This window comes from Mirounga leonina, unplaced genomic scaffold, assembly GCF_011800145.1.
Source record: "Mirounga leonina isolate KUSES-001 unplaced genomic scaffold, KU_Mleo_1.0 Mir_175, whole genome shotgun sequence".
NCBI classification, from domain to species: Eukaryota; Metazoa; Chordata; class Mammalia; order Carnivora; family Phocidae; genus Mirounga; species Mirounga leonina.
This window is the reverse complement of record NW_023270453.1, coordinates 34,963,133-34,984,101: the sequence shown is the minus strand read 5'-3', so window position 1 is coordinate 34,984,101 and position 20,969 is coordinate 34,963,133. Positions and strand designations below refer to the sequence as shown.

Below are 20,969 nucleotides of genomic sequence, written 5' to 3'. Positions count from 1 at the left end.
TTCCATTTGATGAACATCCCGATTGAGCGCCTGCTAATAATCTCTGATACTTGCTGTGCTCTCACCGTGAACCCTTCCCATGCCTAATGTCAGCTCACCCTCTCGCCAGAGCCCCAGGAGATGGTACCATTCTACCCTACAGAGGGCAGACCGTGAAAGCGTGGGCTAAGTGACTTGCCCCGGGGGTCACTCAGCTTTAAGTAGCAGAATTAGAACTGCCTTATATTGTGCAAATAATACTCATAATTTGGTGTCTGTATGGGAGAAAACCTACAGATAAATAAGACCCAAATCCTCACCTCAGAGTTGCTTAAAACCCAGTTATGGTGAAAGATGGGTTATAAGTAAACAGAACTTGGCCAAAGGAGAAAGGTGGGCGGAGAGGTGTGGGGTATGCGTAAGAAAACTGGCTGAATCTGTGCTGAATCTAGTGCTAGGGCCCCAACTTAGTTGGTGGGTCCCAGTGTTGAGAGTCTGCCGGGCTGAATCTGGTCTGTGGGGGCAGCAAAGGGGAGGAGGGCCCGCTGAGCACAAAAATTGTGCAGCGGCTGCAGACAATTTTTTTTTTTTTTTTTTAAGAATTTATTTGCGAGAGCGAGAATGAGAGACAGCATGAGAGGGAGGAGGGTCAGAGGGAGAAGCAGACTCCCCGCCGAGCAGGGAGCCCGATGCGGGACTCGATCCCGGGACTCCAGGATCACGACCCGAGCCGAAGGCAGTCGCCTAACCAACTGAGCCACCCAGGTGCCCTGGGGCAGACAATTTTAAAGAGGCTCCATGCCTCACTGTAGGACCTCCTTTCTTCTATTTGAAAGAGGGCCTTCCCGTGCCCCTTCAGCGAATGAGTCAAGGGCAGCAGGGCTTTGTCCTAACGCAGAGGCCTCAGGTCTTAGCCCTAGGAAGAGGCAGTCCTCAGGCCCTCATAGAGGTCCACTAAGCTCTTTCAAATGACACCTGTCTTGTCCTTGCTTTTTTTTTTTAAGCCACATTATTGAGGTCTGCTAGCTCTGGAGATCTACTGGTACAGCATAGGGCCTATCCTGTACACGAAAACATTTGCTGAGAGGGTAGACCTTTTGTCCTAATGGTCTTGCCATAAAAGAAAAAAAAAAGTCTTAATAAATAAATAAACGAAAATAAAAGAGGCAGGAGGAGACTTTCGGAGGTGACCGTATTAAGTCTGTGCTTGCTTTTGAGGCTTGAATAAGAGTTAATTATGTCGGGCGCCTGGGTGGCTCAGATCGTTAAGCGTCTGCCTTCGGCTCAGGTCATGATCCCGGGGTCCTGGGATCGAGCCCCGCATTGGGCTCCCTGCTCTGTGGGAAGTCTGCTTCTCCCTCTGTGCCTCTCTCTCTCTCTCTCTCTCTCATGAATAAATAAATAACATCTTTAAAAAAAAAAGTTAATTATGTCAAGAGGGAAAGTTGCATCTGGTGGAAGAAATACAAAGAACTCTGTCTCCCATTATTTTTCCCCACGGAGGACAAGGTACCTTCTTCTTCACCTCTCCCTGCCCCTACCCCTCTCCCCCTGCCTTCTCCCCTCTGCCTGTCCCCTGCTTCAATCCTCTTTGAGGGAATGGAATGCTGATTGGATCCCCCAGGGCTGAAAATCTTGTTTACTAACAGGTGGGGCACTGTCCTCAAAAGCTCAGCCCCGAACTAGGTCACACCAAGCTCTCTCGCGCAGCCTGGGGAGGTGGGGAGGTGGGGAGGTGGGGAGGTGGGGGCTCCAAACCCATGCAGTGAGCTCCACCTGAGCTTTATCAGAACCTTGCACTGAGGTCACCAGTCCTGACCGCTGGTAAAATGGTGCTTTGTGCTCATCTGCCAACCTTCCATTTCCAGTCCCTGTGGGAGCATTCCGGGTGGTGAAGCTCCGTGCTCAGCTGGCCAAGAATACTGTCCTTAGCACATTAAAATCTCACTTTGATTTTGAGTGCTGTGTTCTTACTCCTGTACCTTCCCTGCTCTGACGGTCCCCTCCTCCTCGGGGTTGTCATTCCCTCTTCCAGGCGGGTCCAAACCCCATCGAGCTTTCAAGGTTCAGCTCATTTGCCATTTCTTCTTTTTCTGATTCCCTCTAGTTAAAAAAAAAAAAAAAAGAGAGAGAAAGTCCCCTCTTCTTACCTGTGCATTTTATTTTTATTTTATTTTATTTTATTTTATTTTATTTTATTGCATTATATTAGTCACCATACAATACATCATTAGTTTTTGGTGTTTACCTGTGCATTTTAATGGCACTCTCCTGGTGCTTTCTATGTTCCTATCATCTCCTTGACTGGTCTGTGGGTTTCTTGAGACTACACTCTGTGTATCTGACTCATGAATGTGTGTCCAGTGCTTAGCAAACTGCTGGATAGTAAGTAATCAATTAAACAAACAAAAATTGGGGGGGAATGCCTCTTGTGGTCAGATGCTGTGTTAGATTCTGGGAATACACAGATAAGATTTATGCCCGGAGAAACATACAGTCAAGTGGGAGAGGCAGACCTAAGTGAAAGGATCACACAGCTGAATCTAAGGCAGCCTTGGAGGTACCCAAGCCTTTGAGAGCATGTACTAGGGGAGCTGGATCTCACTGGGAAGGTCAGTGAAGGCTCAGATGAAGTGATGCTATTGCTGAGGTCTGCAGGGAGAGTGGCCCTAACCTAGTGAACGTTCCAGGTAGGGGGGCAGTTAGTACAGCATGTTGGGGGAAGTGAAAAGAAGTAAAGGGCAGTATGTCCAGAGCAGAGGGGGTTTGGGCTAGAGAGAGAGGGAGGAGGCTGACGAGTAGGTAGGGAGTTGGATTTGTGGTCATGGTAAAGAGTTGGTCTTTATCCCGTGATCATGTGCTGGACGCAACATAAGGGGCTCTCAATATCCACAGATCCCCGAGTGATGAGAGTTTGGTCCTCCACACAGGTAAATTGGCACCCATTGCCCTTGCAGTGTGTGCACTAAGAGATCGTGGATTACATTTTACACAAGCCAGGGATCTCTCTGGGATGCTGAGGAAGATACGATAAACCGAGAAAACTCAGAGATGATGTCTTTTTTCTTGGCCTGCTTTGAGGGAGATAGAAGAAATGCAGGCTAGAACTGGAATATCTTTGAATTTCCATGAACAAATGGAAAGGAATTTAATTGGGCCAGGACATCCTTGCTGCAGTGCTCAATTTTGGGATAATGCAGACTGTCTTTGCCAACTGGATCCCTGCCCATGAGCACAAGGGGTTCTGTCTGGCAGAGAAGGGAACTCACATATGAGGCCTTGTCGTGGGCCAAGCTCTGTAGCAAACTCTCCACGCCTCCCGTCTAGATATTGTAGGAAGAACTGTTGATCTCACTTCCAATCTAGTACCGGTGGGGTGAGTATGGGGCGAGAGGAGGCTGAAGGAAGAAGGGTAAAATCCAGGAGGACTTGTTTGATTAGTGCTGGGTGATGAGGTGAATGCTAATGTCACAGACCCAGGTAGAGGACATTTGGGGGAGAAATTGACAGACTCAACCAAGTTTTGGCTTGTTTAGTTTAAGAGTCCGAAGGCCATGTGGTTGGACACCCAGGAAGGAACTGGAAATACGGCCTTAGCTTAAGAACGGTGAAGACTCACAATACTGAAGCAACACCTGCTGGGCAGCCTTCTTCTTTTGGAAACTCTCCCCTCTCCTCTGGCCTCTCCCAGCTCCACTTGTCAGATGACTCCAAGTCACATTTTTAGGCATTGTTTCCCCACCATCCTAAAGAAAAAGTAGCCAAGCAGACCAGACAAAGGCAATCTTAGCTATATCCACACAAACTCTTCCACCTTCCCTGACTGTGTCATCAAGCAAAGCAACGAATGTTGTTTTTTTTTTTTTTTTTTTTAACCCTCAAAGAGTTCTGGTCACCAATTCTGGGGTGTGTGTGTGTGTGTATGTGTGTGTGTGTGTGTAAGTGAGATCCACACCAACAAAGAATTCTCAGACATCAGCTGGGTGTCCTACAATTCAACTTAAGTCTGACGCTATCTACATCAGATCCCATAGGCTAAGGGCTCAGTCCTACACGACTGTCCCCCTCCACCCCCTTCTGCCCACTTCAGATGCCAGTTGCAAACCCAGGTTGTTACCTGGAGTTGTGACCAACTGGCTGTAGGTCAGAGGTTCTAGTGACCCCCGCCTTGGGTTTGCTTAATTTGCTAGAGCAGCTCACAGAACTCAGAGAAACATGTTGCTTACTAGATCATCAGTTTATGATAAAAGCATAGAACTCAGGAACAGCCAGATGGAAGAGATGCATAGGGCAAGGTGTGGGGAAAGGATGTGAGGCTTCCATGCCCCCTCTGGGCACGCCGCTTTACCCATGTGAGCATGTGTTCATCAGCCCAGCAACTCTCCAAACCCTATCCTTTTGGGTTTTTACAGAGGCTTCATTACATAGGCATGATCGATGAACTCATTGACCTTTGGTGATTGAGCTCATTTCTAGACCCCTCCCTTCCCTGGCATTGGGGATGGGGGGAAAAACTGACCGTTTCAGACCTCTAATCACATGGGTGGTCTACTAGCAACCAGCCCCCATCCTTAGGCACCCCCAAAAGCCACCTCATTAACGTAACAAAATACACCTTGATCACTCTGAACACTTTGGAAATTATAAGGGTTTTAGGAGCTCTATGCCAGAAATGGGGACAAAGACCAAAATATATATTTCTTATTATAAATCACAGTATCACACTCCCTGTATCATTGTCCATTTTAATTTTCATAACTTCTTAAAAGTTTCTAGTTGTTAACAGTCCACGAGACCTGCAACTGTTTTAGTCCCTCATTCATTCAATACTGTGGGCTGGTCCCTGAAAAACAGACACAAACTCTCAACTGCCTTAGAGCTTAGAGTTGAGTGGGAGACAGAGACCGACGTTAATAATAACCAAATAACCATTTAAAATTGGATTTGTCACAAGTAGAAGAAGGAAGTACAGAGAACACTGTGGGATGTAACCCATCCTGGTGTTGGTGCCTGGGTGGAGGGTGATGCCATTTTCTGAGATGAGAATCCCAGGAGAATCACGTTTGGGCGTGACTTTCAGGGGATAAGTAAGACTCAGACGCCTATGGAGCTCACGACATACCAAGCACCGTTCTTAAATAGATTACAGTCATCCACTCGTGTGACCTTCCCAGCACCCCTGTGATGGAGGGACCATCGTGATTCCTGTTTTACAAATGGAGGCCTGAGGCACAGAGGGTTAGGTGGCTTTCCTTTTTTTTATTTTTTAAATTTTTAAAAAAGATTTTATTTATTTATTTGAGAGAGAGAGACAGCAGGAGCAGTGGGGAGAGGCAGAGGGAGAAGCAGACTCCCCACTGAGCAGGGAGCCTGACCTGGGACTCGATCCCAGGACCCTGCAATCATGACCTGAGCTGAAGGCAGACGCTTAACCAACTGAGCCACCCTGGCGCCCCCTTAAGTGGCTTTCCTAAGGTCCCACAAGTGGTAAATGGCAGAGCCAGGATTTCAAACCTAGGCTGTCTGATCCCAGAATCCACGTGATGCAGACTCTCTCATGAGACTTTATGTAGATCTGTTCAGCTGAAGATTCTGGTGGGACACCTAAGTGACAATTTGATAAGCTGCTCTCTTATCATTGTTAAAAAACACAAATTTCAACTGAGTCAATTTGAAGGTCTAATTGACTTTATTCAACAATTCCTGAACCAGGCAGCATCCCATCTAGCAGATAGAAAGGAGCTCCAAGGAGCTGTGCAAAATGGAAGGTTTTTGGGTGCCTGGGTGGCTCAGTTGGTTAAGCGTCTGCCTTTGGCTCAGGTCATGATCCCGGGGTCCTGGGATCGAGTCCCATGTCAGGCTCCCTGTTCAGTGGGGAGTCTGCCTCTCCCTCTCCCTCTGCTGCTTCCCCTGCTTGTATGCTCTCTCTCTCTCTCTCTCTGTGTCAAATAAATAAATATAATTCTTAAAAAAAAAAAAAAAGGAAGGCTTTCATGGGCAAAAGGGGGAAGAGAAAGGAAGTTTCTGGCCAAGAGTGGGTGGTTTCAGCAAGGTCACCTTCCTTTGGGGAAAGGCGGGGCAAAAGGATCCTCTCAGATGCAGATGTGAATGGATGTCTGAAATGGTAAAATTCAAGAGAGGTTGCTGGCTGGACATTTCATCTGGGTAATACCTTAATGTTCTAGTTCCAGCAGCACATTCTGGGCTTTCCCTTCTGCTCGGGATCTCTAATCCTTATAGGATTTGCATGGATTATAACATCTTCTAGGAGACAAAGACACATAAGGGATGATTTTTTTTTTTTTTTTAATTAAATCCAAAGAGAGTATCTGCCTCCCTGGTGGGTAATACCGCCCATTCATGGATTCTGCCTCCAGACCCTGTGGAATGACTCTCATGTGTGTAAGCTAAGTTGGACATGGTGATGGATGTGAAAACTGGCAAGTCTGAACAGCAGAAAAAAAACAAGGGGAGCAGAAACAGCTCTCAGCAATGGATGGCAGGACGCGCGGGCTGCTGTCTTGGGCGTCTCGTGTCCCCCTTGTCTTGTTGCAAATCCTGTACCGCGACCTTGTTTGAGATTGACTAAGACTGATTAAAATCCTTTAAATGGCTCTTGTTGACAAGATTTGCTATAGAACATTTTAATGACTAAACAAAATTATGGTGCATTTTCACTTGATTAAAGACAAAACAAAACCTGTGCAATTTCCAGTGTATGTTAAGAAAGCGACTCAAAAACATCTTTAAACAATTCAGAGCCTGTTTTCTGCTGGAGAGGAGCATGACAGTGGGTGTGGTGGCGTTGTTCTTGGATTTCCTTCCCTTGGCCAAGGCCTCCTGCCTGGTTTTTGTTTTTTCTCTCCTGCTGGCTTTGTCTGCTCTTTCCCAATTATTTAGATAGCATGAAGGTGGCCAAGAAAAACCAGATTCCGTTTCCAAGTAGTGTTCTCTTTCTAGATATTCTCTGGACTTCACCCTTGGTCAGACTTGTTACACCTTTTAGTCATTTCCCTGTTCACATTCCCTCCGTGGCCCCGGCCTGAAGCTCTCCCCTACTACCACCAGTGCAACCTGTGGATAAGACAAAGATGAGTTGATTGCTCACAGCATCCTGTGTGGCTTACCCTTTGCCTACCTGTCCATCTCTACCGCATCTCACTCTGACCTTGCAGTCTGCAGTTCAGTGCCATTGGCCTCCTGTTAGCTCCTTCCACCTCAGGGCCTTTGCTCTTCCTGTGTGCTCTGCTTGGAATGCCCTCACTCCTTTGCATTTTTTGTTTCATCAGCTCCTTTTCGTAGGCTCAAATGTCTTCTCAGGGACGCTCCACTGATTCTAGTCTAAGTTGGGTTCCCCTGTCCAGCTCTTTTGATATTCTGTACATCTTCTTCAGACCACTTACAATAACAATTAGATAGCAATTTTAGGAATTCATTGTTTCATGCTTGCCTCTGACTTGCTTGCTGTGGTGTTCTTAGGGCTTACAGGAGTGATTTGCAGCTAATGGATACTCAGTACATATTTGTGGACTAAATGACGGTGAATATGGACTGTGTCTCCTGATCTTTGGGAAAAGTTTTGGTTTCCATGAAGCTGGAGCATGTGCACTGCTGATGGAAACCTTCTATGTTACCTACTCCTGCTGTTATGTGATGACTTGTGAGTCCCCCCCGCCCAATTCATGTGTTAAAGTTCTAACCTTTCTGTTTCTACACACTTATTTCTCTATATCGTAATTGGCCCCCATCCATTCCCTAAGCTTTAGGACAGGTGGAACTCACTCACCTCTTCCTTTCTGGGAGCTAGCACAATGCCTGGCATTTAGTAGGTGTCCTCCATGTGTTTGCAAAATGAACGAATGAATGAATTGAGGAATAAAACTGAGATATGGAATCTCAGCTATAGTTCAGTATATTGCCAGGCAGGAATTCATTCAGTTGTTCATTATGTATTACACACATACCATATCCTCTGCACAAATCTAATGCAGTGCACAAAGTAGATAAAAAAGCCTTGCCCTCATGGAGATTATGTTGTGCCGGAGGTAGACACACAATAAGCAAGAAAAATAAGTCAGCGTATGTAATGGTGCCAGGACTAGGGTGGGGCAAATGAGGCACGCACTTGGCAAAATTTAGAGGAGGATGGCAAAAAACTCAGTGATCAAGATAATGGTATTTTAATGCAGTATTTAAAAAGTAAAATGAATGCAGGATATCTATGATGAACGAACTATCAAGATTTTAAGGAAAGACAGATGCTTATCTAACCGGTTAGATAAATGCTAATGAGAAAAAATAAAATTGGGAATGGGGATAGGAAATTTGGAGGGGAGAGGTATTAAGGTTGTAGGTGGAGTGGCCAGAGAAGACCCCTACCAAGAAGGTGATGCTTGGGTGAAGACCTGAAGGAAGTGAGGAGCAGTCCATGTTCATATCTGGGGAAAAACTTTCTAGGTGGCAGGAACAGCAAGTGCAAAGGCCCTGAGGCAGGAGCACATCTGGACAGGAATTTGTGTGGCTGGAGGAGACTGAGTCGAGAGGAGGAATTGGTGGGGGGCAGAAGTACAAGAGTTAGAGGGGTAACAGAGGCTAAGATGTAGAGGAAAGGGGCTGGACCCAGTATTGCTAACTCATTTGACCTTTTCATAGAGAGGCCAGATATTAAGATTTAAAGTGATACTCCTTAATTTTAAAAGAGAGTCCACTGATTTGAAAAAATAGTTAAACGCTACACAGGCTAAAACCAGTGGTTCACTACCAGGAGTGATTTTGCTTCCTGGGGGACATTGGCAATATCTGGAGGTATTTGTGGTTGCACATCTGGGGAGGGCCTGCTCCTGGTAGATAGCACACAGGTGGAGACTGAGGCCAAGGAAGCTGCTAAAATTCTGCAAAGTGCAGGACAACCCCCAACGACAAAGCATGATCCAGCCCCGAATGTCAGTAATGCCGAGGTTGGGAATCCTGTGCTAAATAGAACATGCCTGTGGATGGAATCTGTTGATGAGGTCAGCAAATTTCTTAAAGTGAGCAGATGGGTCAGAAGCTCAGAGATGGCGCTCTTCCCTCCAGACCTCGCAAAATGCTGACCCATTTCCTTTATGCTTCAGCAGAAGCAATTTTCCACCACATGCCCAGCACTCCTTATTAAGTAGTCACCACCCACAGCTCCTCATTTCCATGTCTGTCACCACCCCAGGTACAAAAGATGTCCTGTTCACAAGAGGCCGATGGAGATCAGCCAATTACAAGCCTATTAGACTAAAGCGCGGGCGCCCGCCTGATCTCATCTCTGTGGGCTGTGCACTTGAGGTTGGTGGCTTTGTGGCTGTTCGCTCCTTTAGTCCGATGACTGCCCAGCCTGGTTCTCTAATTCTTGCTGATGGAGCACAGTTTCCTATTCTAAGCCAGAGATGTTCCACTAGTATGCCCTAAGCAGCGGCAACGTCCCCCCTGCTGCATACCGTATTCATAGCTGATTATATGACTCACATTTCAGTAGTCTTTTCTTCATTAAAATGAGATGAAAGATAAATCATTTTGGATAGACCTTTGTTGTTACGCAGGAGTGTGTTTAGAGCAACCGTTTTTGGTCGGAAGAACTAGAACAGAAGTTACAAACTCAAAAATGCCTACAGAGGCCAGGCAGGTAATTGGAAGGAATAAAGCAGGCCATTAAAATAGGGAGTTGTGGGAACTGGGAGACACCTGGGGGTGGGGGGGCTCACCCAGGCTAGAAGCATCTGTCTCTCACGTCTACCCAGTGCTGTAAAATGGCAGTTGGACCCAGTGTGGCAAGACCTTTGGACATTTCAGTAGAAATCTGAAATTTTATTTTATTTTTTAAAAAAGATTTTATTTATTTATTTGACAGAGAGAGGACAAGCAGGGGGAGTGAGAGGGAGAAGCAGGTTCCTTGATGAGCAGGGACCCCAACTCGGGGCTGGATCCCAGGACTCCAGGGTCATGACCTGAGCCAGAGGTTAGATGCTTAACCGACTGAGCCACCCAGGCACCCCAGAAATCTGAAATTTTAAATACATTTATTCACTTTAATATACTTTGCAAGATGTCTCTAAAACCATATATGTTGCCTACCTGTGGTTTGTACGTCATCAGAGGACGATCTCTACTTAGATTCTTGGTAGAACATCTGTTTTCTGCATTTGAGAGTAAATTGGTCTAGAAAGTTAGAAATGGACCAGGTTAAGATGGGAGGGGTAGTGAATTAAAGACCTGCCCATTTCAGGAGAAATGGTTTTCCTGATTACCCCCAAAGTAAAACCTCATCAACCTCCTTGGATCATAGTGGCCATTTGTGTGCTAGGCTACTAAGGTAAGGACCTGAGCTCATTTATTTCCCACAGTACCCTGGGAAATACTCCCTCCATTTTGCAGATGAGAAACCGGAGTCTCACGGTAGTAACTACTCATGATCACATGACTAATAATAACTGCTCATGATCACAAGACAGGACTTGAGCCTGGGAATGTGCAAGCTTTTATCTGTGCCCTTTATTGACTTGAGGATGAGTGTTTCTGAGCTTCAGAAAGGCAATTTGTAGGGTTTTGTTTTTTTTTTAAGTTTTTATTTATCAGAGAAAGAGAGAGAGCAAGAGCAGGGGGAGAGGCAGAGGCAGAGGGAAAAGCAGGCTCCCCGCCGAGCAAAGAGCCCTATGGGGGACTCGATCCCAGGACCATGGGATCGTGACCTGAGCCAGAGGTTAGATGCTCAACCGACTGAGCCACCCAGGCGAACCACGTTTTATAGTTTTTGACCAGGAAGTGGAATGAAGACAATCAGATGGTCAAATGAGAATCCTAAGCTCCTGAAGTGCATGAGGACAGCAGGGACAAAGTTGGCCAATTTATCATTTTCCTGAGCAGCTCTCAACCTGTGCCTGAGGGAAGTTGGTATAAATATCATCACTCCCTACTGCTCTGTTCCGCACCATTCCCTAGGGCTCCCCAGTGGGACTGAGCCCCGGTCGCCCATAGGAGTATCTTACTTGATACCCTGAGAACTGGCGTCTTTCCCTCCCCAATCTCACTACTTTTCCCTCTCACATCAACTATGCATATATGAATCTTTGTCTCAGGGTCTGCTTCTGGGAGAACACAAACTAAGACCCAAGGGAATCCCAAATTCTTTGGTTATTGCCAAAATTGGATTATCTTTGCTTCTGTTGAAGCTAGTCAGGTCACCAAGCCTTAGCCATCTGCATTTATCATACAAAGTCTTATGTTGTCCTAAGGGGTAGGTTAGAACAGAACAGAGCACCAGTCTTAAACTTTCTATGAGAACAATGCAAAAATGGGAACAGCGTGTGTGTGTGGTGGGGTGGGGGTGGGGGCAGAGACATAAATCAAAAGGATTTATTTGGTCACAGAGAAGACACTTGTTTGCTGTGACCCCTGCCACGTTTCCATCGGTTAAGGCACGACTGAATGTCTACAGTGTAGCATTGCTAGTGATAAGAGGCTCTTTTCTTGCATCTTTCTGTTTAATTTCCTAACAACTTGAGAGGAAGAACTCTCTGGCACTGCAAATTACTTTGGATTGTAACAAGAAAGATCCAGAACCCTTTTTCTATTTCTTTTAATAGTCATTCAGGAACATAGTGTAATTGAATTAAGACACTTCCAAGAGGTGAATTATAGGATAATAATTCAGACCTTTCCATTTAATAGGAGCCGGCCTGTGGCCTTGGGTCCACTAGATCTGAAGGGGTGAATTACTGCTCCATAACTCACAAGGTCCCATTTAAAGAGACCCTGGTTAAAGGGAATTAACATCAACAACCAAGTCAGCAAATGCAGTCTGTGATCTAAGAGTAAGGGATGAGGGGCACACAGAAATGAATTTGGAAACTTGGCTCCTCACTTCAAAGAAGTCAGATATCAGAGAATAATGGCAGACCCTCAAGGGAGAATGAATGGCCTCTCAGCCAAGCAGGGCCCTGGGTATTTTCCACCGATGCCCTGATACATGTGTGTGGAAGTCTCGAGCACTCCATCCTTTCAAATGGTCAAGTAACTAATTGGGCTTTAAACCGTAGCCAGGACATAGGTGAGGTTCTCAGCAGGTTCCTCCCTCCTGGAGGCAGAATGGGCAGTGACATCCCAGGGCACCCCAGTGTCTTTCTTCCTGCCCGCCCCTCCCCCCCCCCAGCCACAAGCATTTTTTCTCACAGATGCCTGAAATTTTACCATTCGCAATTCATTTATTTGGCTTAAACATTAACATCCCATTTCCTCTTTTTAAAAAGGAATCAATGTTATACATAAGTAAATGTATGACGCTTAACTCATAGACAGATATGAGTTTGAATCTAAACTCCACAACGGACAATCTGCGACATTGCTTACCTCCTTTGGGTTTTAAGTTTCTCATCTGTAAGATGAGGATTATAATAATACTACCTTCTTAGGGCCCTCATGAAGATTAGATAGAAGAACGGGTCGAACACTTAGCCAAGTGCCAGAGAAGAGTAAGGCTTCGGCAAAGAATAAATTATTATTGAAAAATATCTTTCAGAGAGTGGTATGCATGCCAAGAGTCATATAACTGCGTTCTTCTTTCAAATTCCACAATGTGAATATTGCTCCATGTAAGAAATAAAGGATGATTAATTCAATATAGTTCATAGATACCCTTTTCTAATATGGCACCAATGGATAGCTTGTCACCTCTGAGGTAAATCTGACTGTTGGAAATTTCTAGAAACCTAAAGAAAACCACCTCAACTCCAAAGGTTCCCATGCAGTTTAGGAGGTCACTACCAGCTGACAGGACCTGTCCCTTTTTCATTCCTTCTCAGACCTTTTGCCTGTCATCTGCCAACCTTCTGCTCTCTGTCCCAAACTTTTACCCAAAGATAAAAAGAGAAAGCTTATAATTCATTACAGTTCATTAAAATGAAAATAAAATTTATTTTGCATCAAAATGAAGAAAATACATTCATTATTAGCATATAAATGGTATTTTTAAATGTCACCCTGCCTCAAAATCACTTACATTTTCAATGATCACAGCACACAAAATTAATTTTTGATAGCCTTTTGTGATTTGGCTGAAAATTCCTATTTCTTTTTGTGCTTTAAACAGCAAACTGTATCCACTGCTATTCATAGCAAATTTTAGATAATGAAGCAATTAAAAATACATGGATTTAAGATCTTATCTCATTTTTCCTTTGGCCTATTTCTGCTTCATTATTCATGAAGGGATATGTTTAATTCAGAGTTAGTAATTGCAGATATATCTAGTATAAATTGTGCCTCATATTCTTTACCCATTTCAATTTATTTTAGCAAATAGATCTCTATTTGAAAAAAGTAGTTGAGAGAGGGGAGAGTATGACATAAATGCAGAAATCTGTGTGCATGGATGTGTGCGTGTATGTGTGTTGATTGGCAGATCCAAACAAGATCTCAAAAATGTTAATAATTACCAAAAGATTTGCCAAGAGCCAGGCACCATACTGAGTAATTAAACCTGGCATCTCATTCAATCCTAAGAGTGATCTTACACGGGAGGTACAATTGATAATCCTATTTCTTAGGTATGGAGACCAAGGCTCAGAGAGGTTACAAAACTGGAAGTTACATGGTCAGACGTGACAGAGAACATGGATCAGAACCTGACTTGTCTGTCTCCAGGACCCTGTATGTCCAACCCCCCATTACACTGTCTTTTGCGTCCTGGGGCCACGTGCTCCTGAGCCTTGAAGCCATTGGTCAAAGGCTTTTGAAATCACTCTGCTGCTTCACCTCGTAGCATCCCCAGCTCGTAAAGTGGCTGGTCCAAGGCGCTTGTCACTTATTTGGTTCCCAGGAATCCTAAATATATTTTAGGAATTTATCCTAGGGAAGGAACAGGACATGTACACATGTTTTCTTGTAATGCAACTTGTCGCAGGATGTTCTATGCCAATAACAAAGAGAAAAAGAGAAGAGAAAGAGGGAAGAGAAGAAAAGGAAAAGAAGTAGCCTAGACAAATCCTATTACAGGTTAAATAAACTCTGAGGCACTTCGTGTTATACTCTGGAGCCCTTAAAAATAACGATGAGAATCTAATTTCCTGACCTGCAGAAATGTTTCTGGTAAATTGTTAGGTAAAAACAGCAGGTGTATGAGAGAGTATGTGCAGTGTGCTCCTATTTTAATAAACACAATATATATGTACACGTATATGTGTGTAAGAGGAGAGCAAGAATCTGGAACAGTGCTGTCCAATTGAAATAGAATACAAGTCACATATGTAATGCATGTATTTATTTTTAAAGATTTTATTTATTTATTTTAGAGAGAGAGAGAGCATGAGCAAGAGGGACAGAGGGAGAGAGAGAGAGAACCTCAAGCAGACTCCATTCTAAGCCCATTGTGAGGCTCCATCTCACGACCCTGAGATCACCACCTGAATCGAAACCAAGAGTCAGAGATTCAACTGACTGCACCACCCAGGTGCCCCACATATATAATCTAAAATTTTCTAATAGCTGCATTAAAAAGTAAAGTGAGGGGTACCTGGGTGGCTCGGTCAGTTAAGGGACTAACTCTTGGTTCCCACTTGGGTTGTGAACTCAGGGTCTTGAGATTGGGCCTCATGTTGGGCTCTGCACTGAGTGTGGAACCTACTTGGGACTCTCTCTCCCTCTCGCTCTGCCCTTCCTCCCTGCTCCCTCTCTGTCTCTCTCAAACAAACAAATCTTGAAAAAAAGTAAAGTGTATTGGTAAAATTAATTTAATAGCATATTTTATTTATCCCCAAATACCCAACATATGATCGTTTCAACCTCTAACCAATCTAAAATTATTAATGAGATAATTTACTTTTTTTTTTTGGTAGAAGCCTTTGGATTCTAGCCCAGATCATGAGTTCTCCTCCAATGTAACATTGTCCATGTGGTGCTTTCTCTGTAGTGGCAAAATATCACCCTAATTACTTAATTATACTTCGAGGTGATCATGTTGACATGGCTCCTGAAAAAAAAAGCAACACTTTAATTAACTGAAAAGTGTGTTTACTGATTCTTCTACTCCATCAACACATTGCATTGATCCCCCGCTATATGTACTCCTCTGTCCTAGATCCTGGGGATGCAGGAGAGAACTCAGTAGGCGAAATCACCACCCTTACGAGACATGAGTTCTGGCAGTGGAGACAGATGAAAAAAAAATGTGAGCAAAAAAATACGCAGTATGGCAGGTGTTGATGAGAGGTACAGAGACAAAGGAGGAAGGGAAGATCAAGGTGTGCTTATAAAGAATCATCAGGAAGATGTCTCCAGTACAGTAACATTGTACACAGACATGATGGAAGTGACAGAGCAATCTTGAGGCTATTTGAGGGACAATCATCTGGCAAGTGCAAAAGCCCTGGGGTAGGAATGAATTTGGCATGACTGAGAAACCGTGAGGGCCACAGAGGCTGGAACAGAGCTTATTCTGCCAGTTCTGGAAGTGTGAGGTAGAGGTTGAGTTAGGGGGTCAAGTAGACTTGAGATCTCTAATGGCCAATTTTAAGGTATTGGCATTGCTGTGGTAGAACCCCTCTTGGTCAGCTCAAAGTGTTGACAATGACAGACATAATAAGGAACACCAGAAAAGGAAGCTGTGACTCCCTGGGTCCACACACTGCAGAGAAGAGAAGGGCCTTGAGAGATAAAATGTGTGTGACAGGGAGAGTAACAGGGGGTAGGAACTTACAGGCAGATGTAATCAAGAGGAACATAAACCCTGATGATTCCACAAAAATCTTGGGAGGATGTTAGACTCCGAGGACTTGGGATGGCAGCTTAGGTCAAATATATTTAAAACTCAAAGGAAATGGTGACTCTAGCTTACGTATGTCTGGGACAAACTTTAAGACACCAAATATTTAGAGAATCATACCATTTTAATTTGGTTTATTCTTAGTGGATGTGCCTTGTGGTTGAGACCTGATTTTCAAACTGGTTTTTTAAATCTACACTTAATGATAGATTAGTGAGTGAAAAGCAAAAGTTGTCTTTGAATAGCCTTTTTCAAATAGTACATTTCCTTGGCATATGTAGGTGTTATTTGGGATAGAAGAAAGCTTGATTTATGGAAATCCTCCTTATGCCACAGAGATGCAGAATCGAGGGATGTTGGTTCTGTTGCCCCGGCATGCAAATAACCATTTCTAGCAATTTTTTAGTGTGCACATTTCTCGACTGCAGAGGAGGATGGTGTCCAAAAATTAGGTAGGATTCCGTTTGCATGCCAATTGTTCATACTGCCAGAAAGCCAAGCCATCTGGATGTCCTCCTAATACACTCTCACCTTCACCGAGAGTAAATCTCTGTCATCATGCATAAGTGTTATAACATAATCTCTGTGTTCCAGTCTTGGCTGGTCACTGACTATCTTGGGAAGGTTACCGTAAGTCTCCCAAGTCTCAGTTTCCCCTCCTGGAAAGAGAGAATAATTATTAAAATGAGGATAAAGATGGTCGGACTGGGGATCAAAAGGGGGAACCCTTAGCAGAAAATCTGGCCAATGGCAAACTCTTAAAAAAGGTTAGTAATACATAAACAAAAATACATAGACCAGCAGCAGAGAGCTTACCTGTATTTTGTTTTATTTCTTTTCCTTTTTTTTTTTTTTTCCTCTAGAGAAAAATGGCAGGGACTCACTTTGCAAGAAATTACACTATGTTCAATGACTTCCCATCAAGAGTAAGCAATGTTCCGTATCCTGCCATTGGTAAGTATCAAATGGGCCCATGTCAGACAAGGCATGGCTTTTAATCTCCCTTTATTTGCCATGTCACCTGTCAGTGACCTTGACTGTTGCCGGCTGCCTCATGCTCTGCAGTTTACTGATAAGTGTGTTTACGGCTTTTGAAGTCATGTCTGCCGAAAACCACATCTGGTTCACCGCCGCCTCAACAGACACAGTGAAATATAAAGGCTAATTCTGCAGTGTACACAATCCGTGTCTGTTTTCCCAGAGGATTCCAGATGGAGTGAACTCGGCAGAGGCAGCTCATTGATGGCTGGCGATTCTGGGGGAGGAAGGAGCACGGGGTGTGACCTGAAGCCTTTGCTGAACAGATGGGGGTACCGTGGTCTCAGACAAGGGAGAGGAGAGGGAGCTCCGCAACACCCCTCCTTCCCCATTTAGTCCACCGGGAGCTTTTGTGCAGACCTAGGTTGAGATTTCTCAAATAGAATAACCTTTCCCACCCTAGCTGTCTCACTCGGTAAACATCATGTGGACGTTGAGGTCGGGAGAAGTCCAGGGCTTGTAGGAGCAGTGGGGGAGGCATCTTATACTTTATTAGGGCAGATGATGGCATCTGTATTTAAAAATCAGATGAGAATATCATCGATCATTTATTGAGCTTGTACTGTATGTTAGATGCTAGTCTTGACTGCTTTCCTTGCCTGGACACAAGCCTACGAGGTAGCTGTAGGTGTTAGGATGTCCATTTCACAAATATGGAAGTTGAAATTCAAAGAGGTAAAGCAACTTGCCCGAAGGTGATCAGTCCTTGGGACTTGAGTTGTTTCAAATTTCTGACTGTATATCTCATTTAGGTTGAGTGGATGCTTAGCAGCTTGGTTGCAGGGTCCTAGGCTGTGCACACATTCACGGCTAGATACCACCAATCCATTTTCCAAAGTCATTTTATCAATCCAAGCAGCAGAGCCAAATTTGAAGGTGAGTCTGGCTGATTCCTCAGCTAATGTTTTTTTTTATAAAGATTTTTTTTTTTATTTTTTTATTTATTTGAGAGAGAGAGTGAGAGAGAGAGAGAGCACAAGAGGGGGGAGCGGGAGAGGGAGAAGCAGACTCCCCGCCAAGCAGGGAGCCCGATGTGGGACTCGATCCCGGGACTCCAGGATCATAACCTGAGCCGAAGGCGGTCGCTTAACAAACTGAGCCACCCAGGCGCCCGTCAGCTAATGTTTTTAACCACTGAAAGATACCCCACCAAAGTGGTGTGTACAAATAGCGGGATGCTTTCCAGGAAACCATTGCTCCTGGCAAATAGAGGGTTTTGTTGTGGAGCCTATTTTGTTTTGTCAGCATTGTTATTAACATATAACACACATAGAGCAACATGCACAAACTTCAAGCCAACAACTCCTTGAATTTTTCTAAAGTGGTGACTCCCATGAGACCACCACCTGATCAAGGCATAGACCGTTACTGACGCCCCCCCACCCCCACCAGCTCTCCTCCAACTTTGTTCTTGTTCAAGATTATCTTTACTCTGTTGACCCTTTGCATTTCCATATGCATTTTAGAATCCTGTAGTGACCTTCCACAACAAAAAAAACCTGCTGGGATTTTGAATGAGATTGTTTTGAATTTAAGAATTCTGTTAGATTGTTGTTTTTTTCCTCCTTAACTCAAAAGAGTTTGCTAGTAAACTCATTTGGGCCAGGAGTGTGTGCGTGTGTGTGTGTGTGTGTGTGTGCGTGCACGCAGGAGGGATGGATTATAACTGCAGATACAATTTCTTGTATCTAAAGGAGCATTCAGCATTCTTGCAGCTAAAGGAGTATTCAGATTTTCTGCTGTTTCTTGTGTCAGTTTTGCTAAGTTGTTTTTAAAGAAGTATTTGCATTTCATTTAAATTTTTCAAATCTCTTGGCTTCAGACTGTTTTACAGGGCATGAAGGGATTAGTTTCTCTGATCGAAATATTCTGTGTCTTGCTTGTGGCAGTACTGACATGGGGGTATATGTTTGTCGAGACTTATTTAACTGTACACTTAAAATGGGTACATTTTATTGTTTCACTTATACTTTTGGAAAAAATTAGAAAGTCCAATAAAATCATATGTTGGTAGTAAAATGGGATATATTGCAGGAGAGGGTATACACTGGCACAACCACTTGGGAAAACGATTCAGAAATATCTTTAAAAGTTGCAAATGTACAGATGCTGTCACTTGGACCTTCTACCTGAAGTATACGCTTTTAGGGAGATTCTCCCACAGATGCTCGCGGAGATAGTACAGCATTTACTGCGGCGATGTTTATAAGAGAAAAAAAGTGAAAAAATGTTATCCTATTCAGAATATAAGTGGTGGTAAATTCTCACGGTAGACTAGTATATCGCTTGTAAACATAGTGATTTAGAGCTACACGTTTCAACCTGGATAAATCTTTCAAACAATGATTTTTTTTTTTAATTGCAAAAGGAACACCATTGTTGATGCCATTTATCTAAATTTTTAAAAAGATCACTGTTCTCCCTTTTCCACCCCCCATTGTGAGAAACATATGAGTTGGGCACAGAGATTCCAGAATAAAGATGTCCTTGCAGGGAGCTGTGACCACGTCTAACTACATTCAGTGGGATGTGAGCACTAGGATGTGGCAGCTTCCTGGAACCCTCTGTAAGGGTAGCTGATAAACTTTGAGCTCTGCTGCTCCCTTTTGTCTTCCTTGTCTTCCCCTTGGCTTTCTGTATCAGGTTTCTTAGGGCTGGCATAACAAAGTAGCATAAACAGAGTGGCTTTAAACAACAGAAATTTATTCTCTTACTGCTCTGGAGCCAGAAGTCCTATCAGCACGGCCATGCTGTCTTGATGGCTCCAGGAGAGAATCTGTTGCATGCCCTTCTCCTAGCTTCCAGTGTTGCTGGCAATCCTCGGCCTTCCTTGGCCTAGAGACCCATCATTCCAATATCTGCCTCTGTCTTCACGTGACATTCTTGCCTGTGTGTCTAAATCTGTGTCTCTCCTCTTTTTTATGAGGACACTGGTCATATTGGACTCGGATCCACAGTAATTCATCTTTTTTTTTTTTTAAAGATTTTATTTATTCACTTGAGACAGAGATACAGAGAGGGAGAGAGAGAGCATGAGCAGGGAGAGAGGCAGAGGGAGAGGGAGAAGCAGGCTCCCCGCTGAGCCAGGAGCCTGATGTGGGGCTCGATCCCAGGACCCTGGAATCATGACCTGAGCCGAACGCAGACGCTTAACCATCTGAGCCACCCAGGCGCCCCCACAGTAATTTATCTTGGTTACATTTGCAGAAACCCCATTTCCAACTAAGGTCACATTGACAGATTCTGGGGGTTAGGGCTTCAACATATCTTTTTGGTAGACACAGTTCAATCCACAACCCCTTCTTCTCTTCCTTCTTATATTTCTCCTATATCCCTTCTATCCTTTCTATTGGCTGGAATATGGATGTGATGGCAGGAGCTAGAACAGCCATATTGGACCAAGAAATAAATTTGAGAATGGAATCCATGTATGGAGGAGCTATGAGATAGAAGGAACCTGGGTTCTTGAATCATAAAGAAGCCACATCAGGTCTGGGCTGTCTATCAGGACTTATATATAAGAGAGAAATAAATATTTATCTTTAAAGACCTCTCTTCACTTTACTTCAGGGTTTCTTTTGTGACCAAATGTAATCATTTTTTTTTTGTTAATCACCATACATTGCATCATTAGTTTTTGATGTAGTGTTCCATGATTCATTGTTTGCATATAACACCCAGTGCTCCATTCAGTAAGTGCCCTCTTTAATACCCATCACCAGGCTAACCCATCCCCCCACCCCCCTCCCCTGTAGAACCCTCAGTTTATTTCTCAGAGTCCATCGTCTCTCATGGTTCGTCTCCCCCTCCGATTTCCACCCCCTTCATTTTTCCCTTCCTGCTATCTTTTTCTTCTTCTTCTTCTTTTTTTTTTTTTTACATATAATGTATTATTTGTTTCAGAGGTACAGGTCTGTGATTCAACAGTCTTACACAATTTACAGTGCTCACCATAGCACATACTCTCCCCAATGTCTATCACCCAGCCACCCCATCCCTCCCACCCCCCACCACTCCAGCAACCTCAGTTTGTTTCCTGAGATTAAGAATTCCTCATATCAGTGAGGTCATATGATACATGTCTTTCTCTGATTGGCTTACTTCGCTCAGCATAAAACCCTCCAGTTCCATCCATGTCGTTGCAAATGGCAAGATTTCATTCCTTTTGATG

The 20,969-nt window shown here is 44.1% G+C and overlaps 1 long non-coding RNA gene across 1 annotated transcript in view; it reads left to right on the top strand.

The window, feature by feature from the left end:
• Nucleotides 1-17,019, top strand: part of LOC118021869 — a 304,316-nt gene extending 287,297 nt beyond the window's left edge. The window contains exon 4 of the long non-coding RNA XR_004682329.1: nucleotides 16,624-17,019. This is a non-coding gene — a long non-coding RNA (uncharacterized LOC118021869). The remainder of the gene's footprint in view (nucleotides 1-16,623) is intronic.
• The last annotated feature ends 3,950 nt before the right edge of the window (nucleotides 17,020-20,969 follow it).